The sequence below is a fragment of the Octopus bimaculoides genome, chromosome 14 (genome assembly GCF_046866305.1).
Source record: "Octopus bimaculoides isolate indiv1 chromosome 14, ASM4686630v1, whole genome shotgun sequence".
In the NCBI taxonomy this organism is placed as follows: Eukaryota; Metazoa; Mollusca; class Cephalopoda; order Octopoda; family Octopodidae; genus Octopus; species Octopus bimaculoides.
The window spans coordinates 30953981-30973980 of record NC_142941.1 but is presented as its reverse complement, the minus strand read 5'-3'; the positions used below and the strand labels follow the sequence as shown (position 1 = coordinate 30973980).

The 20000-nt window shown below is 37.0% G+C and overlaps 2 protein-coding genes across 3 annotated transcripts in view; one reads left to right on the top strand and one right to left on the bottom strand.

Moving 5' to 3' along the window:
* Positions 1-9212, bottom strand: part of LOC106873131 (uncharacterized) — a 14015-nt gene extending 4803 nt beyond the window's left edge. Inside the window, exon 1 of one of the 2 annotated variants that reach the window (XM_052972811.2) lies at positions 9127-9212. The gene's annotated coding sequence lies outside the window, so the exon portion shown is untranslated. Of the gene's footprint in view, positions 1-8171; positions 8311-9126 lie in introns of those variants that run through there. The other variant, XM_014920358.3, reaches the window with a different exon arrangement.
* LOC149132670 (uncharacterized) overlaps positions 8966-20000 on the top strand; it is a 19088-nt gene continuing 8053 nt past the window's right edge. Inside the window, exon 1 of the mRNA XM_089362633.1 lies at positions 8966-9104. The gene's annotated coding sequence lies outside the window, so the exon portion shown is untranslated. The remainder of the gene's footprint in view (positions 9105-20000) is intronic.

Below are 20000 nucleotides of genomic sequence, written 5' to 3'. Positions count from 1 at the left end.
AATGAAGCTATAGTTTAAACTAAAATTTAAAACATTATACTATTAACTAAACATTTATTAGAAAGAAGTTGTGTGAAGATATGGCATAAAGAAAAAGAATAGAATAAAGAGATATATAAACATGAATGAAAGTTTTATTCATAAAATCATGAATGAAAATTAAAATGTATATAACTTAAATCATAATAAAACAATGAACTATATCGTAAACATTTTATGGAAATTTAAAATCTAAGTAATTATAGAGTCTAAAGAATAAGACTAAGATACATAAATTATATAATATATATCAAATAAGCTAAAATACTATAATTAAATTAATTAAGTAAAATATTTATATTATTAATTTTATAAAAATCATAGTGTCATTAAAATATTAATTAATAAAAATCACTAAAAATATTTAAATACTAATAAATACAAAAGAAACAAATAGAAGACGAGTAACATAAAGAATGACCCTTCATCAGCTCTCAGCTGTTTTATCTACTCTGCATTTCAAGCCATTACGACAAGATGCACCTTCGCCAAGACAGTTGCTCTCGCAAAGCAAATTGAATAAAATTTGGGATTTGATGAGGGTCAAAGTTAGTAACAAAAACGGGACAGTGAAAACAAAAAGTAAGCACTGCTAAGCCATAACGAGGTGAGGTGGTGAACGCTGGAGGAGCAACCTTTGACAAGTGACAGACAAGAATGTGTCTTACCTTTGTATACATATATTATATATGTATATATACATACATATATATGTACATATACATATATTTATATCTATAAATATATGTATATATACATAAATATATACACATATATACACACTTACACACACACACGCATATATATATATCTATATATACACACACACTCACATGTATGTATAGATAGACAGACAGACAGACAAATAGAGAGACATGTATGTACCATAAATAATCTATATATATAAAAATGAGAATGTGTGTCTGTCTGTCTGTCTGTCTGTCTGTGTGAATCCCTAAAACTCGAGAACTACGCAACCAATTTCATTCAAATTTTACACATGCCTTACTTAGGGTTCCAGTTGTGTTTTAGTCAAAAAACATTTTAACTTCTTGCAGAGTTCGAGCCCACGGCAACATAATATCTCCTCCACTATTTAAGTATTACGTGTCAAAAGTGAAACAAAAACACTCATGTCAAATACTTTCACTTTAAAAATGAAACTATTCTACTAACTGAAACAATCACATTTTGATACTGTAATGACAGATACTTTCAGAGAGAGAGAGAAAGAGAGAGAGAGAGAGATGTATATGTATACATATAGATGTATATGTACACGTTATTCCACTAACTGAAACAATCACATTTCGATACTGTAATTACAGATACTTTCAGAGAGAGAGAAAGAGAGAAAGAGAGAGAAAGAGAGAAAGAGAGAAAGAGAGAGAAAGAGATGTATATGTATACATATACATGTATATATACACGTATATGCATAGATATATATAGATATAGATCTATATGCATACATGTATATGTATACATATGTGTAGATGTATATATATATAGATGTACATGTAATATGTACACATATATACATATATATACATGTATACAGATATCTATACATATATACACCCATCACACACAAACACATGCACACAAACACACACATTAGTCATTTGTTTTCTTATCCAAAACTACGTCAAAAGTACTGAACGGATCTTTATGAAATTTGGAAATTATATTCTATGTATAACGGCCATAACTCCCATGAAAATTCATATATTTTTGATGTTGATGAAATTTTAACCCGAACATAACAGATGAGCATTATTTGCAATTCAACGGTACAACGGTGTAAGACTTCCCTTTCAGATATACTTACATTGGGATTTCTGCAATGTGGTGCATAAATTGTCAAGTAAATGAGACGCATCTTTGCCTCCACTGATTCACTTGCAAAGTGTTGAGTAAAATTATTTCATTGCAGACCTCCTTTGGGTCTTTTTATTATCACTGCGACACACATAGTCCTCAGTTGGTAACATTGATTTCAAGGCCCTCCTAGATGAGAGACTGGCATTCCACTTAATGTCTATGTTCCATGCTGGCATGGATTGGAGAGTTATTAATGTAGAAATACGGTATCGTAGCTACTAACAGTTGAGGGTTGTGTAGTCTAGACGGCGTTTTTAGATTTCATTATTCTCTTTAACCAGGGCAAAGCCGGGTATTTCTGCTAGTAATATATAAAGTAAATTATCTAGACATGTGAAATGGATAAGCTTTCCATGTGGTAACTCTAGTTATAAGAAAGGTAAAATAAAGAAAATTTTATATATATATATATATATATATATATAATACATATACATATAGTAGCAGAGATACCTGGCGTTGCCCCTGTCACATGGATTTGAAGAATTAGACTTTTCTTTTATAGTTTAATGTAATGAACTGGGATACCTATGATTTGAATTTCATCAAAATTGGAGATTAAGAATTTTAATGGGTGTTCTTTCCCTCTTTACACACCCTACCAAAAATTCTAATCACGACATATTTATCCCACTTCTTATCTTTATGCCCAGATTTCAAAATCCAAATCTTATAAAATCTAAAGAATTTTGCTCCTTAAAAATGGAGCACTTGAGGCACTAAAATGTAGGAATTAAGGCCCTTATTAGGGGGTCTTAAAGTCAACTAGAGAAGTTGAATTTTTGAGAATCTTTTTTAAATTGTGTCTCATATCTATTGTTCAAATTTATTTGAAATCAGAAATATATGAATGTTCATTGGGTTTGTAAAAGAGAGCAAAGCCAGAGGAAACCAAAATATGAAGGATCACAATAAGCAGTCAGCTACCCTACCCTTGTTGCCACTCCTCAATGTTGGATTCCTCACCATACAGGTAACTGGATTTAATGAAATTGGAAGGGCATGACCCAACTGAAATAAACATTAATAACTGTGTGACGCGAGGGCTAAGGGGAAATGAAAGTGTCACCTCTTGAGTTTGCCAATGATCACTATGCCAATAGGTAACTGAACAGAATAAATTTGCAACCCATAAATCTCTTTGAATGATCAATCACTTATCTGGAAAGGCCTTGAAATCAGTGGTACCATCTGGGGACTATCTCTAACCCAGTGATAATAAAAAGGCTCAAAGGAGGTCTACAACCAAATAATTTTACTCAACACTTTACAGCTGAATCAGTGGAGATAACGATTCCCCTCCTTTACTTCACAATTTATGCAGCACCTTGCAGAAATCACAATCTAAGTATATCTCAAAGCAAACGCTTACACTGTTCTACCATTGAATTACAAATAACGCTCATCTTTTATGCTCGGGTGACTCTACAGCTTCCAAGACTACAATTGTATTTGTTTTGGCTTAGGAAAAACGACTAAACTGTTGGGGTTAAGCCCCCATTAAGGTGTCTTACTAACCTCCAATGAAGTTTAAATTTTAAGAATATTGCTTCATTTGTGTCTAATATCTATGGTTAAAATTTCATCAACAGCAAAAATATATGAATTTTCATGGGGCTTATGGCCTCAATTATGCCCCCTAACTTTCAAACATACACTGCCCCCTCACTTTCAAACATACACTGCCCCCTAACTTTCAAACATACACTGCCCCCTCACTTTCAAACATACACTGCATTACATCTGTCCTTATGCATAGAATATAATTTCTAAATTTCATGAAGATCCATTCAGTACTTTTGACATAGTTTTGGATCATAAAAAATGACTAAAATTTGGGAATTAAGGCCCCCATTAGGGGGGTCTTAGAATCCTCATGAGAAGCAAAAACTTTGGGAATACTTCTTGATTTGTGTCAGTTACCTATGGCTGAAATTTCAACATTGGAAATTTATGAATTTTCATGGGGAGGTGGGGGTCTTCCTCCTTTAAGCCTCCTCAAATTCAAACCCAACATACTGCATTACACCTGCCATTTTGGATCGAATCTAAGGTTCCAAATATCATAAGGATCCATTCAGTAATTTTGATCCATGAAAAATGACTAAAATTAGGGGGTCTTAGAATCATACAAAGAAATGGAAATTTTGCATATATTTATAAATATATTTTTAATACCTATGGTTCAAATGTCATCAAAATCCAAAGCATATAAATTTTCATGGTGAGTTCTACCCCACTTTATGCCCCTTCAAAATTGTATGAAACATACGGCATTACCCTTCCCGCTAGGCTTGGATCTGTGTTTAAAATTTCATTAGGATTGGTCCAGTAGTTTTCGAGTCTATAAATAACACACGAACACACAGACAATGACTTTTATATAATAGATATATTTATATAGATGTGTGTGTGTCTTTGTATCTGTGTTTGTCCAGCCACCATTGCTTGACAACTGATGCTGGTGTGTTTATGTCCCACAACTTAGTGGTTCAGCAAAAGTGACCAATAAGATAAGTACTAGGCTTAAAAGGAAAAAGTCCTGGGGTCAATTTATTTGACTAAAAGACCCTTTAAGGCAGTGCTCCAGCATGGCCACACTGAAATGACTGAAACAAGTAAAAAAATATATATATGTATATGTGTGTATGTGTATATATATATGTACACATTGGGTCTGTGCGTTTGTATATATACTTGTGTGTGTGTATGTTTCAGTCATTTGACTGCTGCCATGCTGGAGCACTGCCTTTAGTCAAACAAATCAACCACAGGACTTATTCTTTATAAGCCTAATACTTATTCTATTGATATTTTTTCCTGAAGTGCTGAGTTACACAAACGTAAACACACCAACTTTAGCTGTCAAGTGACGGAGGGGGGACAAACACCGACACACAAATACATACATATATATATGTATATATGTATATATATATATACATATAAATATACAATATATTATACATATATTATACATATATATATATATATATATATACATATATATATATATATATACAACGGGCCGCTTTCGTTACCATCTACCAAATCCACTAAGAAGGCTTTGGTCAGCCCGAGGATATAGTAGAAGACAATTGCTCAAGGTGACATGCAGTGGGACAGAACCTGGACCCATGTGGTTGGGAAGCAAGCTTCTTACCACACAGCCACTCCTGCACTTATATATATGTATTATATATATATATATATATATATATATATATATATATGCATTACATTCTTTTATTCTGCTATTTGTTACAGCCACTTGACTGCTGCCATGCTGGAGCACCACCTTCAGTCGAACACATCGATCCCAGGACTTATTCTTTGTTAGCCTAGTACTTATTCTATCGGTCTGTTTTGCCGATCTGCTAAGTTACGAGGACATAAACATGCCAACATCGGTTGTCAAGCGATAGTGTGGGGCAAACACTGATACACAAACATATACATCCTCATCATTTAACGTCCGCTTTCCATGCTAGCATGGGTTGGACGATTTGACTGAGGACTGGTGAACCAGATGGCTACACCAAATTCCAATCTGATCTGGCAGAGTTTCAACAGCTGGATGCCCTTCCTAACACCAACCACTCTGAGAGTGTAGTGGATGCTTTTTACGTGCACAAGGGCCAGTCCAGCGGTACTGGCAATGGTCACGCTCATACATTATATATATATATAATATATATATATGTATTATGTACATATTATACATATATATATATATATATAGATATATATATACATATATGGCAACGGCCACACTCAGATGGTGTTTTTTATGTGCCACCTGCACAGGAGTCAGTCCAATGTTTTGTTCACATGCCACCGGCACAAGTGCCAGTAAGGCAAACCTGGAAACGATCGTGCGCAAATGGTGCTTTTGACGTGCCACTGGCACGGAAGTGAGACCGCTGCTCTGGCAGTGAGACCGCTCGGATGGTGCTGTTAGCGCCCCACTGGCACGGGTGCCAGTCATCAAATTTGGTTCAGTTTCAATATATATATATATATATACGACGGGCTTCTATCAGTTTCCATCTACCAAATCCACTCACAAGGCCTTAGTCGACCCAAAACTATAGTAGAAGACACTCGCCCAAGGGGCCATGCAGTGGGACTGAACCTGGAACCATGTGGTTGGTAAGGAAGCAACTGACCACACAGCCACTCCTGCACCTATATATATATATATATATATATATATATATATATATATATATAGATATACACACATATATATACACATATATATGTACATATATATATATATATATATATATATATATATATATATATTATATATATGTATATATTATATATATGTATATATATATTATATATATGTATATAAATATAATATATATGTGTGGATATATTATGTATATCTATTACATATATATGTATATATTATATATATAGGTGTGTATGTATGTATATACTCTTTTACTTGTTTCAGTCATTTCACTGTGGCCATGCTGGAGCACCGCCTTTAGTCAAGCAAATCGACTCTAAGATTCATTCTTTGTAAGCCTAGTACTTCTTCTATCGGTCTCTTTTGCCGAACTGCTAGTTACGGGGACATAAACACACCACCATCAGTTGTCAAGGGATGTTGGGGAGACAAACACAGACACACAAACATATACTCTCACGTTATATATATATATATATATATATATATATACGACAGGCTTCTTTCAGTTTCCGTCAACCAAATCCACCCACAAGGCTTTGGTTGGTCTGAGGCTATAGTAGAAGGCACTTGCCCAAGGTGTCACACAGTGGGACTGAACCCGGAAGCATGTGGTTCATAAGCAAGCTACTTACCACACAGCCACTACATTTTATACATATATATATATATAATATATACATATATATATATATGCACCAACCCAATATATATATTTATATATATATATATATATATATATATATATATATATATATATATATATACAGATACATATATGCATATTATATATATATATAAATATGTATATGTGTGTGTGTGTGTGTGTTTGTATGTATGTATATATATATGTATGTAAGTAAGTATGCATGTGCATATATGTATATATGTATATATAGATATATGTATGTATTATGTATGTATGATGTGTTTACGCATGTATATATGTGTTTATATATGTCTGTATATATATATGTGTATATATATAGTTGTATGTATGTATATGTATGTATGCATATATACGTATATATATATATATATATGTATATATGTGTGTGTATATATACATATATAGATGTGTGTGTGTGTAATATACATACATATATGTATATATATATGTATATATAAATTTATATTTGTATGGATATATATATATATGTGTGTGTGTGTGTGTGTGTGTGTGTGTGTGTGTGTGTGTGTGTGTGTGTGTATATATGTATATATCTATATATATGTAAAAAAAATGAAAAATATATATATACATAAATATATGGGTGCAAATATATATATATGTATAAATATATAAATATGTACATATGTATATGTATATATGAATATATATATGTGTATATATATATATTTACATATATATTTATATATATGCATGTATGTATGTGTGTATATATATATATATATATATATATATATATATGTGTGTGTGTGTGTGTGTGTGTGTGTGTGTGTGTGTATATATATATACAGGTGTAAGTGTGTGTGTGTGTGTGTGTGTGTGTGTGTATACATGTATCTGTCTATTAATTTCTCTGTCTGTCTTTTTATCTCTTCCCATATATATTTGATAGTGTATGTGTGTATTCATATATATATCTTTAAATTATTGCATCCCCACCACTTTCGTCATTATCATGAAATCCACCACCACCACCACCACCACCACCACCGCTCTACCCTCATTTTTGTCATCAACATCATCTCCACTATCATTATCTGTTTGTGCATTGAAATTAAACATGAGGTATTCCCTTTACCTCACTCTCCCTAATTCGAAGGAAAACTGCCCCATTTTAAATGGTTTTAGGTTTCCTCAGTTAAGCCCCAGCCATGCCTTCCTCCAAATTTCGTTGGAATTGTCAATTTACTTAAGTGGAAAGATTAAATTATTTCAGTGATTTTGTTTTCATTTATCAATTGTTTTGTGTTCTTTTTTTCGGAGGGGAAAAAAGCATTGAAAAAATGCAAATATTGTGGGTCTCTAATGTAATAAATATGTTTGTGAATGACAAATGATGTTTCTCGTACTTACCTTGCTAGCGATGTGGTTGTAGTCGGCAAATGAGAGGCGGAACGATAAATGAAAGCTGAGAGAGGGAGGGAGGGTGTGGCGTACATCCACGCACATATACATACACATTGGTAAATAGACATACGTAAAAATATATATGCACACCCTTATTTATTTAGTTTTACACTGACATACGCAAAGATAAAAATCTATAATGACATTAGTTGTGTAAGATTGCAAACTTGCAGTCAGCAAACACTGTTTAATTATGTTTAATGAAAATACACTCATAAACCAACTATATAGAAATAAAATGTATGTATAAAGAAATATATTGTCTTTTCTCAGAGATATAAACAATAGAATTTTTCCCGATTCTTTATGTACGTCACCAAAGGAAATCGGACTTGTTTTTATACATAACTATTCACCGCCGACACCGGCTCTTCTTTATCTGTCTGTGTGTCTCCAAGTCAAAATTTTTTTTCTCTCTTCTCTGATAAAGTAATTTTTTTAATACTAACTTATCTAGAAATTAACGAAATATTTCTACGCTTTATTGTATCACTAAGATATATGGTGAGATATGGCTATGAAAGACATTGCATTACGCTTATATTTGTAAAAAAACAGCAAGGAAACAAAAGAGAAAGAAAGAAGAAAAAAAATCCCTGGTCGAAACCTTTAAAAACCAGACAAAAATGCCTTGATCTGTTTACATTGTCTTAAAAACGTTTTCTTGTGATGAATGGTTGAGCAATCGGAATTATAGTAATAGTCATAATAGTAATAATATTTATAGTGAGAGTTGAGAGGACAAAACTGTGTTATTCAAAGTATATGTGTTGCTGAATTAATTAACCGATTTCGAAAAAGACGAATGAAAATACACAACAATAGAAACAGTTGAAAGAATTATTTCAAAACTCCCCTTAAATTAACACATATGACAAGGTAACTAAAAATTCTTCCTTACCACATCTGTATATTGATATTTGTATATAAATTTGTTTTATTGAATACACATACAAACATGCACGTTCATATGTGTATATGTGTTTTATATATATATATATATATATATATATATATATATATAGACAAACACACACGTGTGTATGTATGCATATTACACTAATAAATTGTTATATGCACACTCACATATATCTTTAACGTAAAACTAATACACGTGAATTTATGATATTTATGTCAGAAAATATATTTATGAAACGTAAATTTATGTAAAATAGACCTTTCTGTATATATATATATACATATATATATATATATATAATTTGTGTATATACTCGTACGTATGTATTTATATTGATTTACACACAAAATTATATACATATATATACGTATAAATTGATATATCTGTTCACAAAATTTATAAATATGTACTATATATATATAATTTGTGAATATATACGTACGTATGTATTTATATATATGAAATATATATAAATGTATATATATAATTTGTGTATATATATATATATATACTCATATATACGCAGAAATTATAGGCATATATAATATATACATGTATAAATTGATATGTTTACAAAATTTGTGTATATAAACTAAATATAGAAATCTGTGTGTGATAAATTTATATATATTTTTAAAATGATATCTTGGTGTATGTATATATGTAGATATATATCTATATATTTAGTTGTGTATATATAGATCTTATACTTTTATATCCATGCATGCATAAACACACATAGGCACACGTCACCATCATCCTTGTTTTGACGTTCACTTGGGTCGGACGGAATTCGTTGAAGCAGATTTTCTATGGCTAGATGCCCTTCTAGTTGCCAATCCTCACATGTTTGTGTGATGGTAATGCTAATTTACAGCTATCGTGCAATGCCAAGACAGGGAAATACAAACACACACACACACACATAATTTTGTATGTATATATATATATATATATATATATATATATATATATAGCATCATACTCTAAGTGTACTGCATCCCTTTTTTTTTTTTTGTGGCACCAGCTCTAATGATGTTACCATGTAGCTTGCACAATTATGATACTTATTGACTGAATAAGGCTACAGTAGAAAAGAAGGTAGCTGTTAGGTGATGAAAGTTAGTGTATGAAGAAGGGGCCAGAACAGGTTTCTTACTGTAGAAGAGATATATAGCTGCTCACCCGATAAATGAGTAGGTGAGTGTAATTTGTGGAGCTGGAAAGTGAAGTAAAGATGATGGTGATGAGATGTAAGAGTTGACCCAGCAGGGTGGCAGGGCAGAAGAACAGGATGAGAAGCTTGATAGAGGTAACAAGAGTGTATGTAGAGAGTGAGGGATGATAAGAAATGGGGTAGGAGTGTGAATATACTGAATGATGAGCATAGGTTGATATGGTGGCGGATGTCCATGATAAAATATGATTTGGATTGAAGGTAGGGGAGTGTAGATGATAAGTAGAGAGTAGGAAAGGTATGAGGTCAGTATAATGAATGGCAGAAAGGTAATCAGAAATACATATGAGTTGGGGAGTAGGTACTAATTGACAGTACATGAAGGTGAAGAGCAGCATGATAGAGAGAAAGAAATGACATGTAGAGGGGTAGGTTACGATAGTATGAGTAGCAAGAAGTTGAAAGAGTGTGAGTGAAGAGAAAGATATAGTGCATTGGTTGAGAGTGAGAGATATAGGGTGATATGAGCAGATTAACAGAACGTGATCCAGTGGAGATGGAGAAATGATTTGGTGGCATAGAAAGGTGGAGTGATCAATGTAAAATGTGAGTGAAGACGGATAATGTAAGAATGAAGGATGGAAGTCAATTGCAGTGGTTCTAGGTAGTCATCATCATCATCATCGTTTAACGTCCGCTTTCCATGCTAGCATGGGTTGGACGATTTGACTGAGGACTGGTGAAACCGGATGGCAACACCAGGCTCCAATCTAATTTGGCAGAGTTTCTACAGCTGGATGCCCTTCCTAACGCCAACCACTCAGAGAGTGTAGTGGGTGCTTTTACATGTCACCCGCACGAAGGCCAGTCAGGCGGTACTGGCAACGGCCACGCTCAAAATGGTGCATCTTATGTGCCACCCGCACAAGAGCCAGTCCAGGGGCACTGGCAACGATCTCACTTGGCTTGCCAGGTCTTCTCACACACAGCATATTTCCAAAGGTCTCGGTCAGTAGTCACCTCGGTGAGGCCCAATGTTCGAAGGTCTTGCCTCACCACCTCAGCCCAGGTCTTCCTGGGCCTACCTCTTCCACGGTTTCCCTCAACTGTTAGGGTGGAGCACTTTTTCACACAGCTATCCTCATCCATTCTCACCACATGTCCATACCAGTGCAATCGTCTCTCTTGCACACCACAATTGATGCTTCTAATGTTCAACTTTTCTCTCAAGATACTTACACTCTGACGGGTATGCACACTGACATTACACATCCAACGGAGCATACTGGCTTCATTCCTTGCGAGTTTACGCATGTCCTCAGCAGTTACAGCCCATGTTTCACTGCCATGTAGCATGGCTATTCGTACACATGCATGCGTCATACAGTCTGCCTTTTACTCTGAGTGAGAGTCCCTTTGTCGCCAGCAGAGGTAAGAGCTCTCTAAACTTTGCCCAGGCTATTCTTATTCTAGCAGCTACACTTCCAGCGCACCCACCCCCACTACTAATTTGGTCACCCAGATAGCGGAAGCTATCGACTACCTCTAGTTTTTCACCCTGGAATGAGATAGAAGTTGTTTCCTGTTTGTTTACAGTCTTTATTGCACCTGAACATCTGCCACATACAAAAACTAACTTCCTAGTTAACCTGCCTTTGATGTTGCTGCACTTCTTATGTGTCTATAGCTTGCACCGGGTACATCTTATAGAGTTGCTACCTACTCCTTTTCTACATACTGAGCAGGGCCATCTACCTGAAGGGGTTTGTGTTTTATCTCCCTTCCTACTTATTAGGATTTTGGTTTTAGCTAGGTTGACTCTAAGGCCCTTCGATTCTAGTCCTTGCTTCCACACCTGAAACTTCTCCTCTAGTTCTGATAGTGACTCCGCAATTAGTGCAAGGTCATCAGCATAGAGGAGCTCCCAGGGGCAACCTGTCTTGAACTCCTCTGTGATCGCCTGGAGGACTATGATAAATAGGAGGGGGCTGAGGACGGAACCTTGGTGGACCCCTACCTCTACCCGGAATTCATTGCTGTAGTGATTAAGATAATTTGTATCTCAGAAAAGATGATAAAATATATATAGTTCTGCTCTCATTTAGTTACAACAGCAGAATACTGCAGTTGGCAAGTGATGGAGATAAGATTAAGATGAATAAACTAGGTAAATGGGGACTAGCTGACTGTATAGACATTTTGCTTGCAGCTCAGTTTCAAGGAGATGGGCTGGCCTGCTTGAGCACCACCTGTCAGCAGCCATCCCAAGAGAGTGGAGGGGCAGATAGGTGTAGGGTTTTTGATAGAAGGCTCCCAGTTCACAATAGCTTCACCATTCTGTATTACTAGCCATCTCCTCTAGATCACCTCCGTTGCTGTAACCCACTCTTTCCTCACCTCTGATAATGCCAGTCACTCCCCTTCTGACTCCACCCCAAAGAACTGTATTTTACTCCTTCCACCAATTCATTATGACCCTTCTAATGTCATTGCTCTTTCTTTCTCTCTGTCCCCTAGAGAGTCACAAAAACATTAACCCTATACCCTGAAAAGGGACTGGCAAGTCTGCAGAAAAAATATGTAGACCTATGAGATCCCTGTTGTTTTGTCATACAAGGGACAATCAACCTATCTAGGTGCCATCAGAAAATGCATTGTACAGTGGTTAACACTTGGAAGAGTATCCAGTCATAGAAATCAAGTCAAATGACATGTATAACTACCAGTATCTGACAGAAGTGTCTCGTTATTCAATCCATGGTAGAAAATATGAAATGATTATGAAGACACATACACAAATATACAGGGTGTGATGAATAAATTGTCTAAATTACGCAAAATGAAAATAACACTGACATCTCATTTTAAAAGATATATTTACCAAAATTACATAAAAATATCTTTAAATACTAAAGAGTAAATTTATTCAATAAAATCGCCATTGGCTCCAACCACAGCCTCCGGACAACTTCGGAATCTCCTGCAACTCTTCTGGTTGGTCTCCTTGTTTAAGTTGGTGAATGCTGCCATTATCCTTGCCTTCAGTTCATCTTTGGTATTACAAGGAGTTTTGTTGGACTCTCACTCAACTGTGCCCCGCACATAATAATCAAGGAGGTTGCAGTCTGAGGAGTTATGTGGCCAGATGTTTGGGGTGGTGTGGTCACAGAAACTGTCTGACAGCCAAGTTCTTCTGCTTGTTTGGCATGGTGCAGAGTCTTGTTGTCAGACATAGGGTCTTCCAGCAGCCACCCTCTTGACCCAGGGCAGCACTACCTCTTCCAGACACTTGATGTAGGCCTCCATGTTGAGATTGGGGCCATGTGAGAATATGAATGGAGGCATAACGTCGCCATCACTAGTTATCACTCCAAACACCATGATGTTGACTGGATGTTTGATTTTTATCACTCTCGGTACATGTTTTGGAGACACGGCAAGCAAACAGTTGTTCTGTATGTTCACAATCTGATCCTGGCAGAAATTTTTCTCATCTGAGAAAAACCAAAGCATGTTCAGTTGGAGGGGATGCTTGAGTTTGTTCAAAAGCTTCGGAGTGCAGTGTTTCCTCTTGTCCTTGATCGCTTGGGCTAAAAATTGGCTCTTTCTCATCTTGTATGAGAAATACCGAATGTCTTCATGCAATACCTGCCTGATAAGAAACTCAAGCACTCCCATATCCCTGGCGATGGACCTGATTGACTTAGAGGGATCGTTGTCAACCATGACCTGGATCTCACCAACAAATTCAGAAGTTCTTTTCTTATCAGAACAATCAGAGTGTGTTTTCCAAGCTGCCGTACCTTCATAATCACCATTAGACTCATCCAACTCTTTCTGAATCTTCTGCATTGTCATCAGATTGACACCTAAACACTCTGAAATGTTTATATTAGAGCTTCTGGTGTGAATGCTAAGCAGTACAGCATGTTGTTTCCAAATTTCTGTCGTAGTGAATTGCATGATGGCGTTGGTTTTCTCACAGACAGTCTCCAACTGACCCTACTATACTGTTCAGTCGACAAAATTAAAAACAAACAATGCACATGTGTGAAATTATAAATATAAAATGGCAACAATTTACTTACCGCACCCTCTATATATTTGTGCCAGTGGCACGTGAAAAGTCATTCGAGCGAGCTCATTGCCAGTGCCACTGGACTGGCTCCTGTGCAGGTGGCACGTAAAACACACCATTTTGAGCGTGGCCGTTGCCAGTACCGCCTGACTGGCCTTCGTGCCAGGGGCACGTAAAAGCACTCACTACACTCTCGGAGTGGTTGGCATTAGGAAGGGCATCCAGCTGTAGAAACTGCCAAATCAGATTGGAGCCTGGTGCAGCCTCCTGGCTTGCCAGTCCTCAGTCAAATCGTCCAACCCATGCTAGCATGGAAAGCGGACGTTAAACCATGATGATGATGATGATATATATATATATATATATATATATATATATATATATATATATATATATATATATATATAGATAGATAGATAGATATATTGTATGTTTGTGTGTGTATATATATATATATATATATATATATATGTTTATTTATTTATTGGATATAAAGAGGCACCAGATGTAGTGTGCAAGAGAGAAGACTGTGCTGGTATGGTCTTGTGATAAGCAGGGATGAGGACAGCAGCATAAAGAAACACTGGTCTCTAATTGTGGAGGGAACCTGTGGAAGGGTTGATCCAGGAAGACAGATTAAAGTAGTGAGAAATGAACTTCAGATGTTGAGCCACACAAAGATGACTTGGGACTGAGACTTCTGGCAATTTGCTGTGCTTGGGAAGACATCAACCTAAGTAAAATTATGGCCATCCATCCATATGTATAGGCATGTCCTTTACAGCCATCCTGCCTCTTAGTAAGGACATCCAGTCATAGAAACCATGCCACAGCAAACAAATGGAGCTGGTGCAGCTCTCTATCTTGTCAAACCAGCCAACCCATGCAGGTATGGAAAATGGATGTTAAATGTTGACTGATATATATGGCTGTGTGGTAAGAAGCTTGCTTGCCAACCACATGGTTCCAGGTTCAGTTCCACTGAGTGACACCTTGAGCAAGTGTCTTCTGCTATAGCCTCGGGTTGACCAAAACCTTGTGTTTGAATTTGGTAGACAGAAACTGAAAGAAGCCCATCATGGATATACATGTATGTATATGTTTGTCCCTCCCCCCATTTGACAACCGATGTTGGTGTGTTTATGTCCCCGTAAGTTTGCGGTTTGGCAAAATGGACCAATAGAATAAGTACTGGGCTTACAGAGAATAACTCCTGGGGTTGATTCATTTGACTAAAACCCCTTAAGGTGGTGCTCCAGCATGGCCACAATCAAATGCCTGAAACAAGTAAAAAGATATATATATTTATTTATTGCCCACAAGAGGATAAACATAGAGGGGACAAACAAGGATAAAAGGATTAAGTCAATTACATCGATCTCAGTACGTAATTGGTACTTATTTTATCGACTTTGCCTTTCAATTGAAAGGATGAAAGGCAAAGTCAACCTCTGCAGAATTTGAACTCAGAACGTAATGGCAGACAAAATACCACTAAGCACTTCACCCAGCATGCTAACAATTCTGCCAGCTCGCCGCCCTTAAGAAATATATATATATATGTGTGTGTGTGTGTGTGTATACATATATATATGTGGTTTTCTGTTTGTCTCTCTCCGCCACTTGACAACCAGTGTTGGTTTGTTTACATCCCCTAAATCAGTGGTTAGGCAAAAGAGACCAACAAAATATGTATCAGACTTTAAAAAATAAGTACAGGAGTCAGTTTATCCAACTAAACCCTTGAAGATGGTGCCCTAGTCCAGCAACTGAAGCAAAATATAAAGATATCAAATTAATTGATATAAAAAAAAAAAAAGAAAAGCATAACTGATGAATTTGAAGGAGATGAGTAAACCATTTCATCAGGAGAGAAAATTGAAATATCAATATTTCACTTATATCATCATCATTTAATGTCCATCTTCTATGCTGTCATTGGTTGGACAGCTCAACAGGAGCTAGCAAGCCAGAGGACTGCACCAAGCTCCACTGTCTGTTTTGGCATGGTTTTTACAGCTGGATGCCCTTTCTAATGCCAACCATGTTACAGAGTGAACTAGGTCTTTTTACATGGCACCAGCACCAGGTCTGTTTTTGGTGTGGTTTTCAGAGCTGGATCTCTTTCCTAATGCCAACCACTTTACAGAGCGAATTGGGTGCTTTTTACATGGTGCTGGCTATGTCTGCTTTGGCATGGTTTTACAGCTGGATGCCATTCTAAATGACAACCACTTAACAGAGGACTGAATGTTTTTATTTATTTGGCACCAGCACTAACAAGGTCACCAAGTAACTTGCAAGACAAAGAGGTGGCTTTGTGCCAGGTGATGAGAGATTAGAGTATGACAGGGACAGAAACTGATGTCTTGTTGTGTGTGTGTGTTAAAAATGCAGAAAACAATTGGTATTAAGCTTTATATAGCAGATGCATGTTTCCTTGAGCCAATTGGCTTGCTTCCTTGGTATTATTTTTAAAAATACATATTTTTGCTGATACTCTGAGAAAGCAATCTAATTCAGATTGCTTAATAGTGGCAATTAGCTTGAGAAAACGTTCACATGCTATCATCATCATCATTATCATCATTTCAATGCCCACATCCCCATGCTTACATGGTTCACACAGAATTTGTTCAGGCAGATTTTCAATGGCCAGATGCCCTGAAACAAAGGACTCTGCTTCCATGACAGTGGTACTTGTTTACAATCCTCACATGATGTCAGATCAAGGAGACAGTAACACATGCACAAACATATATCTATCAATGTACTCATGCAGTATCACATAAAAATGCCTGTGCAGCATCATGTAAAAGTGCTTGTGTGATGCCACATGAAAGTGCCCATGAGGTGTCATGTAAAAGCACCCAGCATATTCTGTAAAGTGGTTGGCATTAGGAAGGACATCCACCTGTAGAAACCATAACAAATTAGACTGGAGTCTGGTGCAGCTCTGGTCACACTGTCCAACCCATGCCAGCATGGACAATGGATGTTAAATTATGATGATGAAGATGATACACACACACACACACACACACAATGGACTTCTTTACTCCATTCACAAATGACTATAATAGAAGACACTTGGTCAAGGTGTCATGCAGTGAGACTGAACAGGAAACTAGTTACATTTTCTGTGTTTCTTATTTATGTAATGTAGCTCAAACTCTGCACACTAGCTTATCCTGAAATATGATGGTTATCGCCAAACCACATGGTGCATAAGGGAGTGGAGGACAGAGCTATTTACTATCTCACAAACCTTGTGGTGAAATGTCATGTCTTCCTGTACACCATTCAGTTGTATGTATGTATGTATAGATTGTGTGTCTATGTACATGTGTGTGTCTGTATTTTTTTTATTTAATCAGCTGAAGTTACAAAGTGACACAACTGAGAGTTTCATGCATTGACACAATCTTGGTTTTAGGTTGTTATTTTAACCCTTTAGCAATCAGATTACTCTGTCAAATTATTTATTAATATTGTTCAGGATTAATCATACATATATATGTATATATATATATATATATATATATATATATATATATATATATATATATATATATATATACATATATAAGTTCAAAAAAAGACAAAAAACAATAACAAAAAACAACAAAGTGAGGACGTGATATGGATAGTGTTATTAGATGCCCGGGAAAGGAAAGAGAGAGAGTATGGCGTTTCGGGCGGAGCCCTTCGTCGGAAAGAAGGAAAGTTCAAAGAATGGGAAAATGGAGGAAGAAAAAATCGGCACCGATGCCCACGAGGTTACATTGTGGAAGGACCGGAAGAGGAGGTGGTGGAGGAAAAGTTCTTTCTAAGACAGGAGAGTGAAAAAGGGAGGTGAATATGTGTGCGTGCGCGAGGGTCTGCAAGTGTGTGTGTAATAACTGAACGTGTGTGTGAGTATGTATGTGTGTGTGTGTGCGTGGTTTGGTGGTTTATCTGTTAGTGTGTTTGTGTGTGTGTGTGTGACATAGTGGAAGGAATTAGTAGCAGGAATAGTTAGGGGGTGCTTATGGACAATGGTCAGTGGAAGGTCAGCAGGCAGTTTTTGAGTATGTGTGTGTGTGGGTGTGATTTCCTAGCAGTGTGTGCCTGTATTTTTTGTGTACGTGTGTGTATGTGTGTATGTGTGTGTGTGTATATGCATGTGGTTTGCTTTGTGGGTCGCACGTGGGTTATTTCGTGTGTGTGTGTGCGTGTATATGCGTAGTATGTGTTCGTGTATGTGTCACTGTTTGTTATGTGAGTTATGTGTGGGTTCATTTGCGTGTGTGTACATGCATGTGCACCTGGGTGTGAGTGTGTGTAGGTTCAATTGCATGTGTGTGTAAGTGAGTTCGTTTCTACATGTGTGCATGTGGCGTGTGTGTGTGTGTATTTTGTACGTGCACGTGTGTGTATGTGTATGTTTTTGTGTGTATGTCTATGTTGTGTATGCGTGCGTTTGCTTCTGTATGTGCGTGTGTTGTTTATGCCCATGTGTATATATATATATATATATATACCCCTTCAGGTAGATGGCCCTGCTCAGTATGTAGAAAAGGAGTAGGTAGTAACTCTATAAGATGTACCCGGTGCAAGCTATGGACACATAAGAGGTGCAGCAACATCAAAGGCAGGTTAACTAGCAAGTTAGTTTTTGTTTGTGGCAGATGTTCAGGTGCAATAAAGACTGTAAACAAACAGGAAACAACTTCTATCTCATTCCAGGGTGAAAAACTAGAGGTAGTCGATAGCTTCCGCTACCTGGGCGACCAAGTTAGTAGTGGGGGTGGGTGCGCTGAAAGTGTAGCTGCTAGAATAAGAATAGCCTGGGCAAAGTTTAGAGAGCTCTTACCCCTGCTGGCGACAAAGGGACTCTCACTCAGAGTAAAAGGCAGACTGTATGACGCATGCGTATGAACAGCCATGCTACATGGCAGTGAAACATGGGCTGTAACTGCTGAGGACATACGTAAGCTCGCAAGGAATGAAGCCAGTATGCTCCGTTGGATGTGTAATGTCAATGTGAATACCCATCAGAGTGTAAGTATCTTGAGAGAAAAGCTGAACATTAGAAGCATCAGTTGTGGTGTGCAAGAGAGACGATTGCGCTGGTATGGACATATGGTGAGAATGGATGAGGATAGCTGCGTGAAAAAGTGCCACACCCTAACAGTTGAGGAAACCCGTGGAAGAGGTAGGCCCAGGAAGACCTGGGCTGAGGTGGTGAGGCAAGACCTTCGTACATTGGGCCTCACCGAGGCGATGACTACTGACCGAGACCTTTGGAAATGTGCTGTGCGTGAGAAGACCCGGCAAGCCAAGTAAGATCGTTGCCAGTGCCCCTGGACTGGCTCTTGTGCGGGTGGCACATGAGATGCACCATTTTGAGCGTGGCCGTTGCCAGTACCGCCTGACTGGCTCCCGTAGGGTTTTCGAGTGAGATCGTTGCCAGTGCCCCTGGACTGGCTTGTGCGGGTGGCACATAAAAGACACCATTTCGAGCGTGGCCGTTTTCGTGCGGGTGACACGTAAAAGCACCCACTACACTCTCTGAGTGGTTGGCGTTAGGAAGGGCATCCAGCTGTAGAAACTCTGCCA